Source organism: Xenopus tropicalis, chromosome 5 (assembly GCF_000004195.4).
Source record: "Xenopus tropicalis strain Nigerian chromosome 5, UCB_Xtro_10.0, whole genome shotgun sequence".
Taxonomy (NCBI): Eukaryota; Metazoa; Chordata; class Amphibia; order Anura; family Pipidae; genus Xenopus; species Xenopus tropicalis.
The window spans coordinates 20696768-20721475 of NC_030681.2; the positions used below are offsets into that span (position 1 = coordinate 20696768).

Below are 24708 nucleotides of genomic sequence, written 5' to 3' on the forward strand. Positions count from 1 at the left end.
GATACAGAGAGTTTATTATCCACAAGTACCAGGTCCTTCTCCATCAATGATAAAACTAAACTGTACAGTCACCTTCCTAATGTTTGTATATATCCCACCTTTGTGGGAAACCTGCCCCGTGTGCATAAGTGGGGGTATAGCTCAGTGGTAGAGCATTTGACTGCAGATCAAGAGGTCCCTGGTTCAAATCCGGGTGCCCCCTTCTCACCATTATGTTGAATCAACCATAAATCTACTAATCATTACTGCCAATAGATTAGCCACAGTAGTGCAAACTAAAACACTATATTTATTCTGCAGAAAGCTTTACCATACCTGAGTAAACAGCCCTAGAATCTCCCTCCCTTTTTTTAAGCAGCTGTAATTTTTGCTTGGTCTCCGTAGCTTCCTGCTGCAACTCTAGCTGTTGGCAGCATCAATCACACTTTCATATGGGAGGGGGATTGAATGCTTATGGATTGTGGGAGCAGAAGAAGGGAGAGAGGAGAGAACTGGGCAGACTCTGGCCCCGGGAATGAAGGATTTTTCTGAGAGAGGAGGTCAGATATCGAAGAACATGTTTACAAAACAGGAGACAAGAAATCCTGTGTTTCTCAGATTGAATAAGGCATTTACTAACAGGACACATTTTTCTACAAGAGGGAGTATGATATGGACTTTCTCTTACTTCAAGGGCAGAGCCCACACTTTTTAGTATAAGCAGGGGGCACCCGCATTTGAACCAGGGACCTCTTGATCTGCAGTCAAATGCCCTTCCCATGAGCTATACCCCCACACATTGGGCAGGGCATGCTTACCACACTGGAGTGGCTGTAATGTTGTGTTATTATGGCCTTACCAAGACATTGTCAAGGGGAACATTACCCACCCTCCCATTTAATCTATAGCCCCTTGGACCTTGAATTAAAAGTTTAGATATTTTAAAGGGTTTGTTCACCTTTAAATACATTTTTAGTATGATGTATTGATTTTCTGAGACAATTTGCAAATGGTCTTCATTTTTTATTTGTAGTGGTTTTACAGTTATTTAGATTTTTGTTCAGCAGCTTTGAAGTTTGGCATTTCAGCAACAAGCTGGTTGCTAGGGTCTTATTGAATTAACAGTCTAGATATTTTAAAGGGGATGTGCACCTTTAAATATATTTTTAGAATGATGTAGACATTGATATTCTGAGACAATTTGCAAATGGTCTTCATTTTTTATTTTCAGAGGTTTTCTCGGTTATTTTTATTTTTGTTTCAAGCTTCCACAACAATCTGGTTGCTAGGCTCTTATTTACCTGAACAACCAGGCAGCTGTTTCAATAAGAGACAGAAATATGAACAGAAGAGGGACCGAATCAAAGATAAGTAATAAAAAGTAACAAACAATTGTAGCCTCCCAGAGCAATAGTTTTGGCTGCCGGGGTCAGTGACCCCCATTTAAAAAATAGAAAGAAGCAGAAGAAGAAGGGAAATAAACTATAGAAATTACTCAAATTTGCTGCTGCCATAGAGACTTCTATTCCCCCCACCCAGCATCCCAGGGGAACAGAAACACAAAACTGTCACCTTCCTAATGTTTGTATATATCCCACCTGTGTGGGAAACCTGCCCTGTGTGTGTAAGTGGGGGTATAGCTCAGTGGTAGAGCATTTGACTGCAGATCAAGAGGTCCCTGGTTCAAATCCGGGTGCTCCTACTCAGCTTTCTATTGAACCAACCATAAATCTACTAATCATTACTGCCAAAAGTTTAGCCACAGTAGTGCAAGCTAAAACGCTATATTTATTCTGCAGAAAGCTGAGTAAACAGCCCTAGAATCTCCCTCCCTTTGTTTAAGATAGCAGCTGTAATTTTTGCTTGGTCTCCGTAGCTTCCTGCTACAGCTCTAGCTGTTGGCAGCATCAATCACACTTTCTTATGGGAGGGGGATTGAATGCTTATGGATTGTGGGAGCAGAAGAAGGGAGAGAGGAGAGAAATTGGCAGACTCTGGCCCCAGGAATGAAGGATTTTTCTGAGAGAGGAGGTCAGATATCGAAGAACATGTTTACAAAACAGGAGACAAGATATCCTGTGTTTCTCAGAGGGAATAAGGCAGGAATTTAAGCATCAAATATACCAAACAGTTGCAGGATATTGTCCTGTGTAACAGAAGAAATTGTGCATTTGCTATCAGCACATTTTTCTACAAGAGCGAGTATGATATGGACTTCTTTTACTTCAAGGGCAGAGCCCACACTTTTCAGTATAAGAAGGGGCACCTAGATTTGAACCAGGGACCTCTTGATGTGCAGTCAAATGCTCTACCCCTGAGCTATACCCCCACACATGGGGCAGGGCATGCTTACCCTCACAGGAGTGGCTGTAATATGTTTTTGTTATTATGGCCTTACCAAGACATTGTCAAGGGGACAATTACCCACCCTCCCAGTTAATCTATAGCCCCTTGGACCTTGAATTAACAGTTTAGATATTTTAAAGGGGTTGTTCACCTTTAAATACATTTTTAGTATGATGTAGATATTAATTTACTGAGACAATTTGCAAATTGTCTTCATTTTTTATTTGTAGTTGTTTTACAGTTATTTAGATTTTTGTTCAGCAGCTTTGAAGTTTGGCATTTCTGCAACAAGCTGGTTGCTAGGGTCTTATTTACCTTAGCAACCAGGCAATTCTTTGAATAAGAGACAGAAATATGAACAGAAAAAGCAACAAATCAGAAGATAATTAATAAAAAGTAACAATAACAAAAAAATTGTAGCCTCACAGAGCACCAGTTTTTGGCTGCCGGGGTCAGTGACCCCCCACTTGAAAACTAGAAAGAAGCAGAAGAAGAAGGGAAATAAACTATACATATTACTCAAATTTGTTGCTGCCATAGAGACTTCTATTCCCCCCACCCAGCATCCCAGGGGAACAGAAAAACAAAACTGTCACCTTCCTAATGTTTGTATATATCCCACCTGTGTGGGAAACCTGCCCTGTGTGTGTAAGTGGGGGTATAGCTCAGTGGTAGAGCATTTGACTGCAGATCAAGAGGTCCCTGATTCAAATCCGGGTGCCCCCTTCTTAGCTTTATATTGAACCAACCATAAATCTACTTCTGATAACTTCGAAAAAAGGGAAAATCCATTTCATACTTTGTGTAGAATCACTCTGAGCTGAACCTGATACTGTTACACCGTGTGTAAAACTACTGATTTATTTAACTTGACTTACGGGAGGGAATTATAAGTAATGTATCAGTGTTTGCAGATAACACAAAACTCCAGTCAATTCTACCCAGGGTGTGACATCCCTGCAGCAGGATCTTGACCAACTGGCAATCTGGGCAGCTAAGTGGCAGATGAGATTTAATGTGGATAAATGTAAGGTCATGCACCTGGGATGTAGAAATCTGCAGCCACTTATACCCTTAATGGGACTGCACTAGGCAAATCCATAATGGAGAAGGACCTTGGAGTCCTTGTAGATAATAAACTTGGCTGTAGCAAGCAATGCCAGGTAGTAGATGAACTTGATGGCGCTGTGTCTTTTTTCACCCTAACCTGCTATGTTATGTAATTACTTTAGCTATATGGCTATTACCCCAGGTGCAGTTGGTTTTCTGCCTAAAAAAAGGCAAACTTGAAATGTTCTGCTCCCTGGGGTGACATTAATGGAGAAGGAAAGTACTTTTGGCATTACTGCCAATATATTAGTGCCACCTAGACCACTATATTTATTCTGCAGAAAGCTTTACCATACCTGAGTAAACAGCCCTAGAATTTCCCTCTCTTTTTTTAAGATAGCAGCTACCATTTTAACTTGGTCTCCGTAGCTTCCTGCTGCAGCTCTAGCTGTTGGTAGCATAGATCACACATTCTGATGGGAGGGGGAGTGAAGTCTTATGAATTCTTATAGGAGGGGGGAGCAGGAGAAGGGAAAGGGGAGAGAGCTGGGAAGATTTTGGCCCCGGGAACGAAGGATTTTTGAGAGTGGAGGTCGGCTATCCAAGAACATGTTTACAAAAAAGGAGACATGAAATCATGTGTTTCTTTTGATAGAGGACTCAGTGCAGCTTTTCTTTGAGTGCTTATGGCTTTATTTACATAGACCTTTCTGATAAAGCTTACTTATTTTTTACCTTTCCTTCTCCTTTAATCTAAGAGTCAGTGAATTTTCGCCTCTGTGTTTTGATATTGCTTAATGTTTCATTGAGACAACAAGGTGTTCCATCATAACATCAGTTCAAAATCAGAGTAATACTTCCAACCTTCTGGGATCCACCAGACACAGAAAAAGAACCTGCTGATGTTTCAGAATATATATATAATATAGATATCTGGAATTTCTCTTACTTCTCTTGATTTAATGGCAGAGCCCACACTTTGTAGTATAAGCAGGGGGCACCCAGATTTGAACTAGGGACCTCTTGATCTGCAGTCAAATGCTCTACCCCTGAGCTATACCCCCACACATGGAGCAGGGCATGCTTACCCACACAGGAGTGGCTGTAATATGTGTTGTGTTATTATGGCCTTACCAAAACATTGTCAAGGGGGCCATTACCCCCCCTCCCAGTTAATCTATAGCCCCTTTAATATAGGGCAAACCTGTACTGACCCTTGCATCTGCTGACTGGCATTGCCTGATACAGGGAGTTTATTATCCACAAGTACCAGGTCCTTCGCCACCAGTGATAAATACCACTTGGACCTTGAATTAACAGTTTAGATATTTTAAAGGGGATGTGCACCTTTAAATACATTTTTAGTATTACGTAGACATTGATATTCTTAGACATTTTGCAAATGGGTTTCATTTTGTATTTTTAGTGGTTTTACAGTTATTTAAATTTTTGTTCAGCAGCTTCCAAGTTTGGCATTTCTGCAACAATCTGGTCTTATTTACCTTAACAACCAGGAAGCTGTTTAAATAAGAGACAGAAATATGAACAAAAGAGGGACCGAATCAGAAGATAAGTAATAAAAAGTAACAATAACAAAAAAACTGTAGCCTCACAGAGCAATCCCAGCATCCCAGGGGAACAGAAAAACAAAACTGTAAGTCACCTTCCTAATGTTTGTATATATCCCACCTGTGTGGGAAACCTGCCCTGTGTGTGTAAGTGGGGGTATATATGTGGATAAATGTAAGGTCATGCACCTGGGATGTAGAAATCTGCAGCCACTTATACCCTTAATGGGACTGCACTAGGCAAATCCATAATGGAGAAGGAGCTGGGAGTCCTTGTAGGTAATAAACTTGGCTGTAGCAAGCAATGCCAGGTAGTAGTTCAACTTGATGGCGGTGTGTCTTTTTTCATCCTAACCTACTATGTTATGTAATTACTTTAGCTATATGGCTATTACACCAAGAGCAGTTGAAGTCAGTGGAGTCAGTGAATTTTAGCCTCTGTGTTTTGAGATTGCTTAATTTTTCATTGAGGTGACTAAAGCTCCATCATAACATCAGTGTAATACAGGATAGGTTTACTACATAAGCGAGTATGATATGGACTTTCTCTTACTTCTCTGGATTTAATATAATGCTTTGTAAGGCAGAGCCCACACTTTTTTAGTATAAGCAGGGGGCACCCAGATTTGAACTAGGGACCTCTTGATCTGCAGTCAAATGCTCTGCCCCTGAGCTATACCTCCACACATGGGGCAGGGCATGCTTACCCACACAGGAGTGGCTGTAATATGTGTTTTGTTATTATGGCCTTACCAAAACATTGTCAAGGGGGACAATTACCCCCCTCCCAGGTAATCTATAGCCCCTTTATTATAGGGCAAAACTGTACTGACCCTTGCAACCAGAAAGAGGGACTGAGTCAGAAGATAAGTAATAAAGAGTAACAATAAAAAAAAAATTGTAGCCCCACAGAGCAATAGTTTTGGCTGCCGGGGTCAGTGACCCCCATTTAAAAAATAGAAAGAAGCAGAAGAAGAAGGTAAATAAATGATACAAATTACTCAAATTTGCTGCTGCCATAGAGATTTCTATTCCCCCCACCCAGCATCCCAGGGGAACAGAAAAACAAAACTGTACAGTCGCCTTCCTAATGTTTGTATATATCCCACCTGTGTGGGAAACCTGCCCTGTGTGTGTAAGTGGGGGTATAGCTCAGGGGTAGAGCATTTGACTGCAGATCAAGAGGTCCCTGGTTCAAATCCGGGTGCCCCCTTCTCACCCTTATGTTGAACCAATCATAAATCTACTAATCATTACTGAAAATAGATTAGCCACAGTAGTGCAAGCTAAAACGCTATATTTATTCTGCAGAAAGCTTTACCATACCTGAGTAAAAAGCCCTAGAGGCTCCCTCCCTTTGTTTAAGATAGCAGTTGCCATTTTAGCTTGGTCTCCGTAACTTCCTGCTGCAGTTCTAGTCATTGGTAGCATAGATTACTCATTCTGAGTAAATTCTTATGGGAGGGGGAGCAGGAGAAGGGAGAGGGGAGAGAATTGCGCAGACTCTGGCCCTGGGAATGAAGGATTTTTCTGAAAGAGGAAGTCAGATATCCAAGAACATGTGTACAAAAAAGGAGACAAGAAATCCTGTTGCGTTTGATAGAGGACTTTCTGATAAAGCTTACTTAGTTTTTACCTTTCCTTCTCCTTTAATGTAAACGTCATTGACTTCTGTGTTTTGATATTGCTTAATTTTTCATTGAGATAACAAGGTGCTCCATGATATGGACTTTCTCTTCCTTCTCTTGGTTTAATATAATGCTTTATAAGGCAGAGCCCACACTTCTTTAATGTAAGTAAGGGGCACTCAGATTTGAACTAGGGACCTCTTCATCTGCAGTCAAATGCTCTATCCCTGAGCTATACCCCCACACATGGATGACAGTATTCTTACCCACACAGGAGTGTCTGTTTGTCTGTAGCTGGTTGCTAGGGTCTTATTTACCTTAACAACCAGGCAATTGTTTGAATAAGAGACAGAAATATGAATAGAAGAGGGACCGAATCACATCAGATAAGTAATAAAACGTTACAATAACAAAAATATTGTAGCTTCACAGAGCAATAGTTTTTGGCTGCCGTAGTCAGTGACCCCCATTTGAAAACTAGAAAGAAGGCAAATAATTCTTAAACTATAAAAAATAAATAACAAATGCTCTACCACTGAGCTATACCCCCCTTACACATTATTCCTTCAGCACAAGGTGTTGTGTAAACTAATATTGGGAAGGTGGCTGTAAGGCTTTGTTGTTATTTTACAATATTTACTTATGGCTCAGTGTGGCTGAATGTGAGTAATTTTTACAGTTTATTTATTTTTCCCCATTCAGTTTGTATTGCCAACAGTGGGATGCAAGGGCTACAAGTATTGGGTCCTTAAGCCATTGTCTCCCTGGCAGGCAGACCCTACTTATCTCCTCCCTCAGGTCTCCTATTATGGTGTAACCTGAGATAATATCGAGCTGAAAGAGAGTGCAGCCGGCACTCGTCGTAGCAGGAGAAACTCCTAGGGTGTCCTCTTAGCCTGTACTGGCAGATAGTGCCAGCATTCATAGACTTAATTCTATTTAAAAATCACAATGGCAGTAGGTTAATTGAGTAATAGCATCTGGGTGGTTGAACCACACAAGTAAAACTATTGTTCCAAAGAAAGATCATCCCCAGTACCCAATGGCATAGTGTTAGGTTTAATGCTACCAAAAACTACTAAAGGTGGCCCTGGGGCCAAACGATCGAATTATAACAGTGGTAATTGGCGCAATCGGTTCGGGGGCTGCATCAAGGAGCCAATGAGGTTACATTTTTTAACCTGCCTGATCGATATATGGCCGATTTCAGGCCAGATATCGGTCAGGTATGCCCATCATTGCTGTCCCTACACGGGCCGATAAGCTGCGGTCTTAGGGACCGATATTGCCAGCTACAATCGGCCCATGTATGGCCACCTTAAGCTATACCCCTCTATACATTCTTTAGATCTAATGGTCATTTACCTATTCATAAGCAACTACTGGCTAATACACAAGCAAGGACTTTCTAAAACACTAGCAGATATATGGTTGATTAAATAAGGCAGGGAGAAGGTAGCACCAGGTTTTAAACCATGGGGCACTTAAGCCACACTCAAATTCAGGAATAGATTTTCCCTTTCTCCAAAGTTTTCAGAAGTAGATTTATGGTTGGTTCAATATAAAGCAAAGAAAGGGGCACCTGGATTTGAACCAGGGACCACTTGATCTGCAGTCAAATGCTCTACCCCTGAGCTATACCCCCACTTACACACATGGGGGAGGTTTCCCACACAGCTGGGACATATACAAACATTAGGAAGGTGACTTACAGTTTTGTTTTTCTATTCCCCTGGGATGCTGGGTGGCGGGGGGGGAATAGAAATGTCTATGGCAGCAGCAAAAACCACAAAAGTAAACCATATTTTCCAAAGAAAAATCAGACCAGGAACCAATGGTATAGTGTTAGGTTTAACGCTACCAAAACCCACAAACTTTATATGTTCTGCTCCCTGGTGTGACATTAACGTAAGAGTCAGTGAATTTTAGCCTCTGTGTTTTAATATTGCTTAATTTTTCATTGAGACGACAGAAGCTCCATCAGAACATCAGTTCAAAATCAGAGTAATTCAGGACAGGTTTCTAAATATGAGCGAGTATGATATGGACTTTCTCTTACTTCTCTTACTGTGTGGGAAACCTGCCCTGTGTGTGTAAGTGGGGGTATAGCTCAGGGGTAGAGCATTTGACTGCAGATCAAGAGGTCCCTGGTTCAAATCCGGGTGCCCCCTTCTCACCATCATATTGATCCAACCATAAATCTACTTCTGATAAATATGGAAAAAGGGAAAATCCATTTCATACTTTGTGTAGAATCACTCTGAGCTGAACCTGATACTGTTACACCGTGTGTAAAACTATTGCTTTATTTAACTTGACTTACGGGAGGGAATTATAAGTAATGTATCAGTGTTTGCAAATAACACAAAACTCCAGTCAATTCCATCCAGGATGTGGCACCTTGCAGCAGGATCTTGACCAACTGGCAATCTGGGCAGCTAAGTGGCAGATGAGATTTAATGTGGATAAATGTAAGGTCATGCACCTGGGATGTAGAAATCTGCAGCCACTTATACCCTTAATGGGACTGCACTAGGCAAATCCATAATGGAGAAGGACTTTGGAGTCCTAGAGATAATAAACTTGGCTGTAGCAAGTAATGCCAGGTAGTAGTTAAACTTGATGGCGCTGGGTCTTTTTTCATCCTAACCTACTATGTTATATAATTACTTTAGCTATATGGCTATTACCCCAGATGCAGTTGGTTTTCTGCCTAAAAAAAGTCAAACTTTAAATGTTCTACTCCCTGGTGTGACATTAAAGGAGAAGGAATGTCATTTTGGCATTACTGCCAATAGATTAGTGCCACCTAGAACATTATATTTATTCTGCAGAAAGCTTTACTATACCTGAGTAAACAGCCCTAGAATTTCCCTCTCTTTGTTTAAGATAGCAGCTGCCATTTTAACTTGGTCTCCGTAGCTTCCTGCTGCAGCTCTATCTGTTGGTAGCATAGATCACACATTCTGATGGGAGGGGGAGTGAAGTCTTATGAATTCTTATGGGAGGAGGAAGCAGGAGAAGGGAGAGGGGAGAGAGCTGGGCAGACTCCGGCCCTGGGAATGAAGGATTTTTCTGAGAGTGGAGGTCGGATATCTAAGAACATGTTTACAAAAAAGGAGACAAGAAATCCTGTGTTTCTTTTAATAGAGGACTCAGTGCAGCGTTTCTGTGAGTGCTTATGGCTGTATTTACATAGACCTTTCTGATAAAGCTTACTTAGTTTGTATCTTTCCTTCTCTCTTAATCTAAGAGTCAGTGAATTTTAGCCTCTGTGTTTTGATATTGCTTAATTTTTCATTGAGACAACAAGGTGTTCAATCATAACCTGTGTGGGAAACCTGCCCTGTGCGTGTAAGTGGGGGTATAGCTCAGGGGTAGAGCATTTGACTGCAGATCAAGAGGTCCCTGGTTCAAATCCGGGTGCCCCCTTCTCAGCTTTAAATTGAACCAAACATAAATCTCCTTCTGATAAGTTTGGAAAAAGGGAAAATCCATTTCATACTTTGTGTAGAATCACTCTGAGCTGAACCTGATACTGTTACACCGTGTGCAAAACTACTGGTTTATTTAACTTGACTTACGGGAGGGAATTATAAGTAATGTATCAGTGTTTGCAGATAACACAAAACTCCAGTCAATTCTATCCAGGATGTGGCACCTTGCAGCAGGATCTTGACCAACTGGCAATCTGGGCGGCTAAGTGGCAGATGAGATTTAATGTGGATAAATGTAAGGTCATGCACCTGGGGTGTAGAATCTGCAGCCACTTATACCCTTAATGGGACTGCACTAGGCAAATCCCTAATGGAGAAGGACCTTGGAGTCCTTGTAGATAATAAACTTGGCTGTAGCAAGCAATGCCAGGTAGTAGGTAAACCTGATGGCGCTGTGTCTTTTCTGATCCTAACCTACTATGTTATGTAATTACTTTAGCTATATGGCTTATACCCCAAGTGCAGTTGGTTTTCTGCCTAAAAAAAGTCAAACATTATATGTTCTGCCCCCTGGGGTGACATTAACGTAAGAGTCAGTGAATTTTAGCCTCTGTGTTTTGATATTGCTTAATTTTTCATTGAGACGACAAAAGCTCCATCACAACATCAGTTCAAAATCAGTGTAATACAGGACAGGTTTCTCTACATAAGCGAGTATGATATGGACTTTCTCTTACTTCTCTGGATTTAATATAATGCTTTGTAAGGCAGAGCCCACACTTTTTTAGTATAAGTAGGGGGCATCCAGATTTGAACCAGGGACCTCTTGCTCTGCAGTCAAATGCTCTATCCCTGAGCTATACCCCCACACATGGGGCAGGGCATGCACCCTCACAGGAGTGTCTGTAAAGGGGAACATTATCCACCCTCTCAGTTAATCTATAGAGTTTATTATCCACAAGTACCAGGTCCTTCTCCATCAGTGATAAATACCACTTGGACCTTGAATTAAGTTTAGATATTTTAAAGGGGATGTTCACCTTTAAATACATTTTTAGCATGATGTAGACATTGATATTCTGAGACAATTTGCAAATGGTCTTCATTTTTTATTTTTAGTGGTTTTATAGTTATTTAGATTTTTGTTCAGCAGCTTTCAAGTTTGGCATTTCTGCAACAAGCTAGTTGCTAGGGTCTTTTTTACCATAGCAACCAGAAAGAGGGACTGAGTCAGAAGATAAGTAATAAAGAGTAACAATAAAAAAAAAATTGTAGCCTCACAGAGCAATAGTTTTGGCTGCCGGGGTCAGTGACCCCCATTTAAAAACTAGAAAGAAGCAGAAGAAGAAGGGAAATAAATGATACAAATTACTCAAATTTGCTGCTGCCATAGAGACTTCTATTCCCCCCACCCAGCATCCCAGGGGAACAGAAACACAAAACTGTACAGTCACCTTCCTAATGTTTGTATATATCCTACCTGTGTGGGAAACCTGCCCTGTGTGTGTAAGTGGGGGTATAGCTCAGGGGTAGAGCATTTAACTGCAGATCAAGAGGTCCCTGGTTCAAATCCGGGTGCCCCCTCCTCAGCTTTATATTGAACCAACCATAAATCTACTCCTGATAACTTTGGAAAAAGGGAAAATCCATTTCATACTTCGCTGCTATCTTGCTCCCTTCCCATTGTAATAAAGGACACAACTGTACTGACCCTTGCATCTGCTGACTGGCATTGCCTGATACAGAGAGTTTATTATCCACAAGTACCAGGTCCTTCTCCATCAGTGATAAATACCACTTGGACCTTGAATTAACAGTTTAGATATTTTAAAGGGGTTGTGCACCTTTAAATATATGTTTAGTGTGATGTAGACATTGATATTCTGAGACAATTTGCAAATGGTCCTCATTTTATCATTTTTAGTGGTTTTACAGTTATTTAGATTTTTCCTCAGCAGCTTTAAAGTTTGGCATTTCTGCAACAAGCTGGTTGCTAGGGTCTTATTTACTTTAGCAACCAGGTAGCTGTTTGAATAAAAGACAGAAATATGAACAGAATAGGGACCGAATCAGAAGATAAGTAATGAAAAGTAACAATAACAAAAAATTGTAGCCTCACAGAGCAATAGTTTTTGGCTGCCAGGGTCAGTGACCCCCATTTGAAAACTAGAAAGAAGCAGAAGAAGAAGGGAAATAAACTATAGAAATTACTCAAATTTGCTGCTGCCATGGAGATTTCTATTCCCCCCACCCAGCATCCCAGGGGAACAGAAAACAAAACTGTACAGTCACCTTCCTAATGTTTCTATATATCCCACCTGTGTGGGAAACCTGCCCTGTGTGTGTAAGTGGGGGTATAGCTCAGGGGTAGAGCATTTGGCTGCAGATCAAGAGGTCCCTGGTTCAAATCCGGGTGCCCCCTTCTCACCATTATGTTGAACCAACCATAAATCTACTAATCATTACTGCCAATAGATTAGCCACAGTAGTGCACGCTAAAACGCTATATTTATTCTGCAGAAAGCTTTACCATACCTGAGTAAAAAGCCCTAGCTTGGTCTCCGTAGCTTTCTGCTGCAGCTCTAGTCATTGATAGCATAGATTGCACATTCTGATAGGAGGGGGAGTGAATTCTTATGGGAGGGGAAGCAGGAGAGGGGAGAGAATTGCACAGACTCTGGCCCTGGGAATGAAGGATTTTTCTGAAAGAGGAAGTGAGATATCCAAGAACATGTTTACAAAAAAGGAGACAAGAAATCCTGTTGCGTTTGATAGAGGACTCAGTGAGTGCTTATGGCTGTATTTACATAGACCTTTCTGATAAAGCTTACTTAGTTTTTACCTTTCCTTCTCCTTTAATGTAAAAGTCAGTGAATATTAACTTCTGTGTTTTGATATTGCGTAATTTTTCATTGAGACAACAAGGTGCTCCATCATAACATCAGTTCAAAATCAGAGTAATACTTCCAACCTCCTGGGATCCACCAGACACAGAAAAAGAACCTGCTGATGTTTCAGAATATATATATAATATAGATATCTGGAGACTCTACTATAAAAATAAACTATAGAAATTACTCAAATTTGCTGCTGCCATAGAGATTTCTATTCCCCCCACCCAGCATCCCAGGGGAACAGAGAAACAAAACTGTCACCTTCCTAATGTTTGTATATATCCCACCTGTGTGGGAAACCTGCCCTGTGTGTGTAAGTGGGGGTATAGCTCAGGGGTAGAGCATTTGGCTGCAGATCAAGAGGTCCCTGGTTCAAATCAAGGTGCCCCCTTCTTGTCATTATATTGACCCAACCATAAATCTACTTCTGATACCCTTAAAGGAAAAGTAACACTAAAAATTTTTATCTCAAAAATCTATTCTACCCTCCCCCAATAATTGCCCTATCCTGAAAACCATTTGTTATTTTAAATGCTTTAGTAGAAAATACCTGTGAAAAACTCGGCTTCCTGTCATTTGAACAAAGGCGATACGGCATGCCGGGGAAAGTATCAGGAGATGCGTGAACTATGCAGCGATAGATTGATCGAGCCTAGCCTGACTCCTTCCTATACAGAAATCAGGCTAGGCTAGATCAATTGATCGCCGCATAGTTCACACATCTCCTGATACTTTCCCCGGCATGCCGTATCGCCTTTGTTCAAATGACAGGAAGCCGAGTTTTTCACAGGTATTTTCTACTAAAGCATTTAAAATAACAAATGGTTTTCAGGATAGGGCAATTATTGGGGGAGGGTAGAATAGATTTTTTAGTTAAAAATTTTTAGTGTTACTTTTCATTTAATGGGACTGCACTAGGCAAATCCATAATGGAGAAGGAGCTTGGAGTCCTAGAGATAATAAACTTGGCTGTAGCAAGCAATGCCAGGTAGTAGTTAAACTTGATGGCGGTGTGTCTTTTTTTATCCTAACCTACTATGTTATGTAATTACTTTAGCTGTATGGCTTATACCCCAAGTGCAGTTGGTTTTCTGCCTAAAAAAAGTCAAACTTTAAATATTCTGCTCCCTGGTGTGACATTACAGGAGAAGGAAAGTCATTTTGGTATTACTGCCAATAGATTAGCCAAAGTATTGCCACCTAGAACGCTATATTTATTCTGCAGAAAGCTTTACTATACCTGAGTAAAAAACCCTAGAATCTCCCTCCCTTTGGTTAAGATTGCAGCTGCCATTTTAGCTTGGTCTCCGTAGCTTCCTGCTGCAGCTCTAGTCGTTGGTAGCATAGATTGCACATTCTGATGGGAGGGGGAGTGAAGTCTTATGAATTAGTATGGGAGGGGGGAGCAGGAGAAGGGAGAGAGGAGAGAGCTGGGCAGACTCCGGCCCCGGGAATGAAGGATTTTTCTGAGAGAGGAAGTCAGATACCAAAGTACATGTTTACACAAAAGAAGACAAGAAACCCTGTGTTTCTTTTGATAGAGGACTCAGTAAAGCTTTTCTTTGAGTGCTTATGGCTGTATTTACACAGACCTTTCTGATAAAGCCTACTTAGTTTTTCCTTTCCTTCTCCTTTCATCTAAGAGTCAGTGAATTTTAGCCAATGATCAGTGTAAGGCAGTGTTTGTACATGATCTGGATTGCACTGTTGTAGGTGTATATTCTCTGATTAACATCAATCCAGCCTCTGTGTTTTGATATTGCTTAATGTTTCATTGAGACAACAAGGTGCTCCATCGTAACATCAGTTCAAAATCAGAGTAATACTTCCAACCTTCTGGGATCCACCAGGCACAGAAAAAGAACCTGCTGATGTTTCCCTCTAGAAGGGAATAAGTTCTTCTACAAGAGCGAGTATGATATGGACTTTCTCTCGATAAAAGGGCAGAGCCCACACGTTTTTGGTGTAAGAAGGGGGCACCTGGATTTGAACCAGGGACCTCTTGATCTGCAGTCAAATGCTCTACCCCTGAGCTATACCCCCACACATGGTTGTGCCAAAACTTTGTTGTGTTAAAGGACATGTCATGGGTCTTATCACTGAAGGTGTTCAAATATATATATATATTGGCATTTGGCATTTAGTATATATTGATTTGAAACAATAGCTGTCAAGCAGTAGTCTATAGAGTTGGTGGGGGGGATTCTGTAGAGTTAGTAGGGGGGAATTCCCTCTCCACTGGTTAGCCACACCCTGGGGGACATTGAAGTTCCACTGGCATTTAGTATCAAGTGAGTACCCTAGTCCATTAAAGGGGAAGATATCCTATGTTTTAGTCTCTTTGGACTCCACGTGCCAGAGAGAGAGGTCCCAAGATGAGAACCCCTGTACATTGAGTTGGAGGAGAACCAGTTGTACTCTGGGGACTGGACACATTAAATCAATACTACCTGCCTGTGCCCATCTTATAACACAATAAACCGCATGAATGTGTGTGTCATCCCAACATAAGATCTGCAAGAACATACAGAACTCTTGAATGAGTTGGTTGTGAAGTTCCAGTTTTTAAGAACCACTGGTGCCCAAATAACTGAAGGTCTGTGAATTGTGTGCAGAATGCCTTCCTGTCTGAGGGTAAGAATCGTACCGGGTACCCAGGGCCCACCAAGTACCTAAGTCAAGAGCCCACCAACCAGCCACCGCTGCCCCCAAGTCCGTCTCTCTGGTTCCCCAGGACCCTGCCCCCAGCCCCACTCCAGCCCCACTACTTACTGTACTTCCTGCTGTCAGGCTGCAATGCCAAGGGAAAAGATTAAAGATGGCTGTGTGTTATATTGTGGAACCCAGCGCCATCTTTAAAGGAACAGTAACACCAAAAAAATTGTGTATAAAAATAATTAATAATTAATAATGTAGTATTGCCCTGCACTGGTAAAAGTTGTGTGTTTGCTTCATAAACACTACTACAGTTTATATAAATACCCTGCTGTGTAGCCATGGGGGCAGCCATTTAAATTGAAAAAAGGAGAAAAGGCACAGGTTACTAAGCAGATAACAGATAAGTAGCATAGATTCCCATTGTATTCTACACAATTTATCTGTTATCTTCTTATGTAACCTGTGCCTTTTCTCCTTTTTTCAATTTAAATGGCTGCCCCCATGGCTACACAACAGCTATTTCTATTAACTACAGTAGTCTTTCTGAACCAAACACACAACTTTTACCAGTGCAGGGCAACAGTACATTATATTTTAATTATTTTAAAACATTTTTATTTTTTAGTGTTACTGTTCCTTTAATTGTATTTATGCATGTTAAGATTTTTCCTATTCCCAACCACCAATTTCAGAGCAATCCGACAAATTCATCAAATTATCATAGGGTTAGTAGGCGCCGAATGATTGCACATCTAGCCATTTTTCATCCAACCCCAGGCAATATATCAGTCAGATTGTCGTTAGCAATTAAATTTGCCCATTGTCCAATTGTTTGCAGGACCAAGTAGGCAGTTTTCCTAGCTAGTCTTCATTTTCATATTTTTAGAGGTTTTTATTTAGATTTTTTTCAAGCTTTAAAGTTTGGCATTTCCACAACAAGCTGGTTGCTAGGGTCTTATTTGCCTTAGCAACCAGGCAGCTGTTTGAATAAGAGACAGAAATATGAACAGAAGAGGGACTGAATCAGAAGATAAGTAAAACAAAGTAACAATAACAAAGACATTGTAGCCTCACAGAGCAATAGTTATTGGCTATTGTGACCACACCCCCTAATTACCACTCCCATTTTGCTAAATTTAGCAGGTTATTTAAAGTTTGAACACATTTCTGTGGATTTTGTGTTCGTTTTATGTGATATTACAGTTTTGATAAAACAAAAAAAAAAGGTGAAATTGCCCTTAAAGCTGCAAGTCTCAGTTCCCCAAGAGACTTGTTTAGCTTATTAGTTACAATTGTATCTCAGTGCAGGTGTAGCTTGTTAAGATTTCTGGGCTCTCTGCCAAAAGCCCAGTTATTTAATTAAGTCTGAGAAACGTTGTATCTAAGTGCAGGTGTAGCTTGTTAAGATTTCTGGACTCTCTGCCAAAAGCCCAGTTATTTAATTAAGTCTGAGAAACATTGTATCTAAGTGCAGGTGTAGCTTGTTAAGATTTCTGGACTCTCTGCCAAAAGCCCAGTTATTTAATTAAGTCTGAGAAACATTGTATCTAAGTGCAGGTGTAGCTTGTTAAGATTTCTGGGCTCTCTGCCAAAAGCCCAGTTATTTAATTAAGTCTGAGAAACGTTGTATCTAAGTGCAGGTGTAGCTTGTTAAGATTTCTGGACTCTCTGCCAAAAGCCCAGTTATTTAATTAAGTCTGAGAAACATTGTATCTAAGTGCAGGTGTAGCTTGTTAAGATTTCTGGGCTCTCTGTCAAAAGTTTTGTATGTTTTTTAGCATTCAGTGCAGGAGATCAAAGTGAAATGAGGGAGAATCCGGGACTGCGGGCTGAGCTGTTAAAAGAGGGACTGTCCCGAAAAAATCGGGACAGTTGGGAGGTATAGTTTAGCAGACATGTTGTGTATTCTATATTGGGAAAGTGCCTGTGAGGTTTTGTTTATCTTGCAATATTTACTTATGGCTCAGTGTGGCTGAAGCAGGGGCTACAAGTATCGGGTCCTTAAAGGGATTCTGTCATGATTTTTATGGTTTACTTTATATTTCTAAATTACACTGTTTACATAGCAAATAATTCACTCTGCCATTTAAAATTTTATTCCTGAACCAACAAATGTATTGTTTATAGCTGTAATATTGGTGTGTAGGCGCCATCTCAGTGCATTGTGCCTGAGTCTGAGCTTTCAGAAGGAGCCAGCGCTACACATTAGAACTGCTTTCAGCTAACCTATTGTTTCTCCTACTCCCATGTAACTGGAGGAGTCCCAAGCCGGACTTGGATTTCTTACTATTGAGTGCTATTCTGATACCTACTGGGAGCTGCTATCTTGCTCCCTTCCCATTGTTCTGCTGATCGGCTGCTGATCATTCAAAGCTTCTCTCACATTTTATCAGTGTAAGGCAGTGTTTGTACATGATCTAGATTGCATTGTTTTGTGTGTATATTTATTTACGGTGCATATTAATAGTTTTTCACATAGTGCCTGTATTCTTCAACAAGTTGCTCCATTATAATATCAGATCAGAACCCGGAAATAACACTTCTAACCTTCTGGAATCCACCAGGCACAAAAGGAGAACCCTGGTGGCACAATGTTATGTATCAGAATAATAAAATATATTTGGGGTACACTATTTATGATTCCAGTAGGGATTAGAAAATGCACTAAAATAATGGCACAACAGGACTTATTGAAGCGGGGTGAACCCTTCTATTTTATTAGTAGCAAACCATGTAAAGTTTTGGGGGTACAACCCTTTGTCAGAGGGGGATTAAGGCAGAAAATCAAGCAGAAAGACAATGATCAGTTGTAGGATATTGTCCAGTATAACAGAATAATGTAACAGTATCAGGTTCAGCTCAGAGTGATTCTACACAAAGTATGAAATAGATTTTCCCTTTGTCCAAATTTTTCAGAAGTAGATTTATGGTTGGTTCAATATAAAGCTGAGAAGGGGGCACCCGGATTTGAACCAGGGACCTCTTAATCTGCAGTCAAATGCTCTACCCCTGAGCTATACCCCCACTTACACACACAGGGCAGGTTTCCCACACAGGTGGGATATATACAAACATTAGGAAGGTGACTGTACAGTTTTGTTTTTCTGTTTGCTTAGTGGGTTTTGGTAGCGTCAAACCTAACACTATGCCACTGGGTCCTTTGGACCAACTGGTTTACTTTTGTGGTTGGACCACCTGGACCTTCTTACTCAAATTTGCTGCTGCCATAGAGATTTCTATTCCCCCCCACCCAGCATCCCAGGGGAACAGAAACACAAAACTGTACAGTCACCTTCCTAATGTTTGTATATATCCCACCTGTGTGGGAAACTTGCCCTGTGTGTGTAGGTGGGGGTATAGCTCAGGGGTAGAGCGTTTGACTGCAGATCAAGAGGTCCCTGGTTCAAATCCGGGTGCCCCCTTCTGACCATTATATTGAACCAACCATAAATCTACTTCTGATAAGTTTGGAAAAAGGGAAAATCCATTTCATACTTTGTGTAGAATCTCTCTGAGCTGAACCTGATACTGTTACACCGTGTGTAAAACTACTGATTTATTTAACTTGACTTAGGGGAGTGTATTATAAGTAATGTATCAGTGTTTGCAGATGACACAAAACTCTGCAGACCAGTCAATTCTATCCAGGATGTGACATCCCTGCAGCAGGATCTTGACCAACTGGCAATCTGGGCGGCTAATGGCAGATGAGATTTAATGTGGATAAATGTAAGGTCATGCACCTGGGATGTAGAAATCTGCAGCCACTTATACCCTTAATGGGACTGCACTAGGCAAATCCCTAATGGAGAAGGAGCTTGGAGTCCTTGTAGATAATAAACTTGGCTGTAGCAAGCAATGCCAGGTAGTAGTTAAACTTGATGGCGGTGTGTCTTTTTTCATCCTAACCTGCTATGTTATGTAATTACTTTAGCTATATGGCTATTACCCCAGGTGCAGTTGGTTTTCTGCCTAAAAAAAAGTCAAACTTTAAATGTTCTGCTCCCTGGGGTGACATTAAAGGAGAAGGAAAGGCATTTTGGCATTACTGCCAATAAATTAGCCACAGTAGTGCAAGCTAGAACGCTTTACCATACCTGAGTAAACAGCCCTAGAATCTCCCTCCCTTTGTTTAAGATAGCAGCTGCCATTTTAGCTTGGTCTCCGTATCTTCCTGCTGCAGCTCTAGCCGCTGGTAGCATCGATCACACATTCTGATGGGAGGGGAAGTGAATTCTTATGGGAGGGGGAGCAGGAGAAGGGAGAGAGGAGAGAGCTGGGCAGACTCCGGCCCGGGAATGAAGGATTTTTCTGAGAGAGGAGGTCAGATACCAAAGTACATGTATACACAAAAGAAGACAAGAAATCCTGTGTTTGTATGTGTATATTCTTTCTAATAAAGCTTACTTCGTTTTTACCTTTCCTTCTCCTTTAATCTAAGAGTCAGTGAATTTTAGCCTCTGTGTTTTGATATTGCTTAATGTTTCATTGAGACAACAAGGTGCTCCATCATAACATCAGTTCAAAATCAGAGTAAAGCTGGCCACACACGCACCGATATTATCGTACAAAACCTTGTTTCATACGATATTCGGTGCGTGTATGGCAAGTCAGCGAGTCGACCGGTATCGCAGGAAGCTGCTGATATCGGTCGACTCGCCGATCGGTCAGGTCAAAAGATTTTGATCGGGTGCCATAGAAGGCGCCTGAGCAAAATCTGCTGTCAGGGCTGAATCGGCAGAAGGAGGTAGAAATCCTATTGTTTCTACCTCCTTATCTGCCATTTCAGCCCTGAAGGTTAGTGGCGGTTTTAACGATCTTTTGTGCGATCGATGGTCGCACCAACGATCGCAAATCGCCACGTGTGTGGCCACCTTTATACTTCCAGCCTTCTGGGATCCACCAGACTCAGAAAAAGAACCTGCTGATGTTTCCCTCCAGGAGGGAATAAGGCAGGAATTTAAGCATCAGAGATGCCGATCGGTTGCAGGATATTGTCCTGTGTATCCGAAGAAACAGTGAATTTACTATCAGGAAACGTTCTTCTACAAGAGCGAGTAGATATGGACTTTCTCTCAATTAAAGGGCGGAGCCCACACTTTTTTGGTGTAAGAAGGGGGCCCCCAGATTTGAACTAGGGACCTCTTGATCCGCAGTCAAATGCTCTACCCCTGAGCTATACCCCCACACAGACACCATTGTACTTACTCACATAGGAGTGGGTGTAATATGTTTATTTGTTATTATGGGGGCCCCTGAGGAAGCAGCCGGAGGACCGGTGAAACGCAAGGCTGAAGTATGGTTGTGCCGTTTGGTCGCAGAGGGAACCGTTGCAGAGGAATAACAGTGTAAACACAGGAAGAGCCCAGACTGTCCCCCATGTGTTATACGTGAGTTGCCATTTGACATGAATCCTATAACAAAATAAACAGTATTGTACCCTCTTTGCTTTTTGTTTGTGAGAGGGAAGAGACCGTACAGTGGATTTGTGATGCGCCAATCCCCTTGGGCACCTTGTGAGTTACCCCCTGAGAGCGGGAATGAACCTGTATACACACTTCTAGTGCACTAAATATAATATTCCTTACACTCTATTTGTTGGTATCTTCGGGTCCATTCTGTATTAGTTTATATAAGTTATCACCCTCTGTGCGCTCCCTTCTTTCCTTTCTAGATTTCTACAACTTACAATGCCCAGGCCCAGGCTTCACTCAAGTTGTCCCTCTGCAACTCCCAGGTTCTCCTCTAACCTCTTATGGGCTTATGTAATACAAGGCACTAGATATGTATACTATATGGGGCCTTACCAAGACATTGTCAAGGGGAAAATTACCCCCCCTCCCAGTTAATCTATAGCCCCTTTAATATAGGACAAACCTGTACTGACCCTTGCATCTGCTGACTGGCATTGCCTGATACAGAGAGTTTATTATCCACAAGTACCAGGTCCTTCTCCATCAGTGATAAATACCACTTGGACCTTGAATTAACAGTTTAGATATTTTAAGGCAAGAACAAACCTTTTTGGAACAAAGGCATTTTCAGCTCAACAGAAGAAAGGGGGCACCCGGATTTGAACCAGGGACCTCTTGATCTGCAGTCAAATGCAAAAAATCGGGACAGTTGGGAGGTATAGTTTAGCAGACATGTTGTGTATACTATATTGGGAAGGTGCCTGTAAGGCTTTGTTTATCTTACAATATTTACTTATGGCTCACTTACTATTGAGTGCTATTCTGATACCTACTGGGAGCTGCTATCTTGCTCCCTTCCCATTGTTCTGCTGATTGGCTGCTGATCAGTCATAAGGTGGCCACACACGTGGCGATTTGCGATCTTTCGTGCGACCATCGGTTGCACGAAAGATCGTACAATCAGCCACACACCATTCAGGGCTGAAACGGCAGATAAGGAGGTAGAAACAATAGGATTTCTACCTCCTTCTGCCGATTCAGCGCTGACGGCAGATTTTGGTCAGGCGCCTTCTATGGCACAATCTTTTAACTGGCCCGATCGGCGAGTCGACTGATATCAGCAGCCTCCTGCGATATCGGTCGTCCCGCCGACTTGCCATACACGCATCGAATATCGTACGAAATGAGGTTTCGAACAATATTATCGGTGCGTGTATGGCCAGCTATAGCTTCACTCACATTTTATCAGTGTACAGTGTTTGTACATGATCTAGATTGCATTGTTTTGTGTGTATATTTACGGTGCATATTAATAGTTTTACACATAGTGCCTGTATTCTTCTCTGATTAACATCTATCCAGACTCTGTCTTTTGACATTACTTATTTTTTCATTGAGACAACAAGTTGCTCCATTATAATATCAGATCAGAACCCGGAAATAACACTTCTAACCTTCTGGAATCCACCAGGCACAAAAGGAAAACCCTGGTGGCACAATGTTATGTATCAGAATAATGAAATATATTTGGGGTACACTATTTATGATTCCAGTAGGGATTAAAAAATGCACTAAAATAATGGCACAACAGGACTTATTCAAGTGGGGTGATCCCTGCTATTTTATTAGTAGTAAACCATGTAAAGTTTTGGGGGTACAACCCTTTGTCAGAGGGGGATTAAGGCAGAAAATCAAGCAGCAAAGACAATGATCAGTTGTAGGATATTGTCCAGTATAACGAGGAATAATGTAACAGTATCAGGTTCAGCTCAGAGTGATTCTACACAAAGTATGAAATGGATTTTCCCTTTGTCCAAATTTTTCAGAAGTAGATTTATGGTTGGTTCAATATAAAGCTGAGAAGGGGGCACCCGGATTTGAACCAGGGACCTCTTGATCTGCAGTCAAATGCTCTACCCCTGAGCTATACCCCCACTTACACACACAGGGCAGGTTTTCCCACACAGGTAGGATATATACAAACATTAGGAAGGTGACTGTACAGTTTTGTTTTTCTGTTAGCTTAGTGGGTTTTGGAAGCGTCAAACCTAACACTATGCCACTGGGTCCTTTGGACCAACTGGTTTACTTTTGTGGTTGGACCACCTGGACCCTCTTACTCAAATTTGCTTCTGCCATAGAGACTTCTATTCCCCCCCACCCAGCATCCCAGGGGAACAGAAAAATAAAACTGTACAGTCACCTTCCTAATGTTTGTATATATCCCACCTGTGTGGGAAACCTGCCCTGTGTGTGTAAGTGGGGGTATAGCTCAGAGGTAGAGCATTTGACTGCAGATCAAGAGGTCCCTGGTTCAAATCCGGGTGCCCCCTTCTCAGCTTTATATTGAACCAACCATAAATCTACTTCTGAAAACTTTGGAAAAAAGGGAAAATCCATTTCATACTTTGTGTAGAATCACTCTGAGCTGAACCTGATACTGTTACACCGTGTGTAAAACTACTGATTTATTTAACTTGACTTACGGGAGGGAATTATAAGTAATGTATCAGTGTTTGCAGATAACACAAAACTCCAGTCAATTCTATCCAGGATGTGGCACCTTGCAGCAGGATCTTGACCAACTGGCAATCTGGGCGGCTAAGTGGCAGATGAGATTTAATGTGGATAAATGTAAGGTCATGCACCTGGGGTGTAGAAATCTGCAGCCACTTATACCCTTAATGGGACTGCACTAGGCAAATCCATAATGGAGAAGGACCTTGGAGTCCTTGTAGATAATAAACTTGGCTGTAGCAAGCAATGCCAGGTAGTAGTTAAATTTGATGGCGGTGTGTCTTTTTTCATCCTAACCTGCTATGTTATGTAATTACTTTAGCTATATATATATATATACTAGTGGTTGTATATATAGTGTATGTATGTGAGTGTATAGATTGGTAGGTGTGGGTTAAGTGTGCTGGGTTTACTTGGATGGGTTGAACTTGATGGACACTGGTCTTTTTTCAACCCTATGTAACTATGTAACTATATGGCTATTACCCCAGGTGCAGTTGGTTTTCTGCCTAAAAAAAAGTCAAACTTTAAATGTTCTGCTCCCTGGGGTGACATTAAAGGAGAAGGAAAGGCATTTTGGCATTACTGCCAATAGATTAGCCACAGTAGTGCAAGCTGACAGCTATATTTATTCTGCAGAAAGCTTTACCATACCTGAGTAAACAGCCCTAGAATCTCCCTCCCTTTGTTTAAGATAGCAGCTGCCATTTTAGCTTGGTCTACGTAGCTTCCTGCTGGAGCTCTAGTTGTAGATAGCATTGATGGGATGGGAGGGGAAGTGAATTCTTATGGGAGGGGGGTGCAGGAGAAGGGAGAGAGGAGAGAGCTGGGCAGATTTTTCTGAGAGTGGAGGTTAGATACCAAAGTACATGTATACACAAAAGAAGACAAGAAATCCTGTGTTTGTATGTGTATATTCTTCTCTGATTAACATCAATCCAGCCTCTGTGTTTTGATATTGCTTAATGTTTCATTGAGACAACAAGGTGCTCCATCATAACATCAGTTCAAAATCAGAGTAATACTTCCAACCTTCTGGGATCCACCAGACTCAGAAAAAGAACCTGCTGAGGTTTCCCTCCAGGAGGGAATAAGGCAGGAATTTAAGCATCAGAGATGCCGATCGGTTGCAGGATATTGTCCTGTGTAACAGGAGAAGTAGTGAATTTACTATCAGGAAATGTTCTTCTACAAGAGCGAATATGATATGGACTTTC

General features: G+C 41.4%; 16 non-coding genes across 16 annotated transcripts; 10 read left to right on the forward strand and 6 right to left on the reverse strand.

The window, feature by feature from the left end:
• Positions 1-130: 130 nt before the first annotated feature.
• Positions 131-202, forward strand: trnac-gca. The gene has a single exon. It is a non-coding gene; the product is annotated as a tRNA-Cys (tRNA).
• Positions 203-1609: 1407 nt separating this feature from the next.
• Positions 1610-1681, forward strand: trnac-gca. Its single transcript has one exon. It is a non-coding gene; the product is annotated as a tRNA-Cys (tRNA).
• A 1298-nt stretch (positions 1682-2979) lies between these two features.
• Positions 2980-3051, forward strand: trnac-gca. Its single transcript has one exon. It is a non-coding gene; the product is annotated as a tRNA-Cys (tRNA).
• Positions 3052-4367: 1316 nt separating this feature from the next.
• On the reverse strand, positions 4368-4439 carry trnac-gca. Its single transcript has one exon. It is a non-coding gene; the product is annotated as a tRNA-Cys (tRNA).
• Positions 4440-6084: 1645 nt separating this feature from the next.
• On the forward strand, positions 6085-6156 carry trnac-gca. Its single transcript has one exon. It is a non-coding gene; the product is annotated as a tRNA-Cys (tRNA).
• Positions 6157-8144: 1988 nt separating this feature from the next.
• trnac-gca lies at positions 8145-8216 on the reverse strand. The gene has a single exon. It is a non-coding gene; the product is annotated as a tRNA-Cys (tRNA).
• A 454-nt stretch (positions 8217-8670) lies between these two features.
• trnac-gca lies at positions 8671-8742 on the forward strand. Its single transcript has one exon. It is a non-coding gene; the product is annotated as a tRNA-Cys (tRNA).
• A 1189-nt stretch (positions 8743-9931) lies between these two features.
• On the forward strand, positions 9932-10003 carry trnac-gca. The gene has a single exon. It is a non-coding gene; the product is annotated as a tRNA-Cys (tRNA).
• A 1517-nt stretch (positions 10004-11520) lies between these two features.
• On the forward strand, positions 11521-11592 carry trnac-gca. The gene has a single exon. It is a non-coding gene; the product is annotated as a tRNA-Cys (tRNA).
• Positions 11593-12358: 766 nt separating this feature from the next.
• trnac-gca lies at positions 12359-12430 on the forward strand. Its single transcript has one exon. It is a non-coding gene; the product is annotated as a tRNA-Cys (tRNA).
• A 2443-nt stretch (positions 12431-14873) lies between these two features.
• Positions 14874-14945, reverse strand: trnac-gca. Its single transcript has one exon. It is a non-coding gene; the product is annotated as a tRNA-Cys (tRNA).
• Positions 14946-18512: 3567 nt separating this feature from the next.
• Positions 18513-18584, reverse strand: trnac-gca. The gene has a single exon. It is a non-coding gene; the product is annotated as a tRNA-Cys (tRNA).
• A 326-nt stretch (positions 18585-18910) lies between these two features.
• trnac-gca lies at positions 18911-18982 on the forward strand. Its single transcript has one exon. It is a non-coding gene; the product is annotated as a tRNA-Cys (tRNA).
• Positions 18983-20674: 1692 nt separating this feature from the next.
• trnar-gcg lies at positions 20675-20746 on the reverse strand. Its single transcript has one exon. It is a non-coding gene; the product is annotated as a tRNA-Arg (tRNA).
• A 2090-nt stretch (positions 20747-22836) lies between these two features.
• Positions 22837-22908, reverse strand: trnac-gca. The gene has a single exon. It is a non-coding gene; the product is annotated as a tRNA-Cys (tRNA).
• Positions 22909-23235: 327 nt separating this feature from the next.
• Positions 23236-23307, forward strand: trnac-gca. Its single transcript has one exon. It is a non-coding gene; the product is annotated as a tRNA-Cys (tRNA).
• Positions 23308-24708: the final 1401 nt, after the last annotated feature.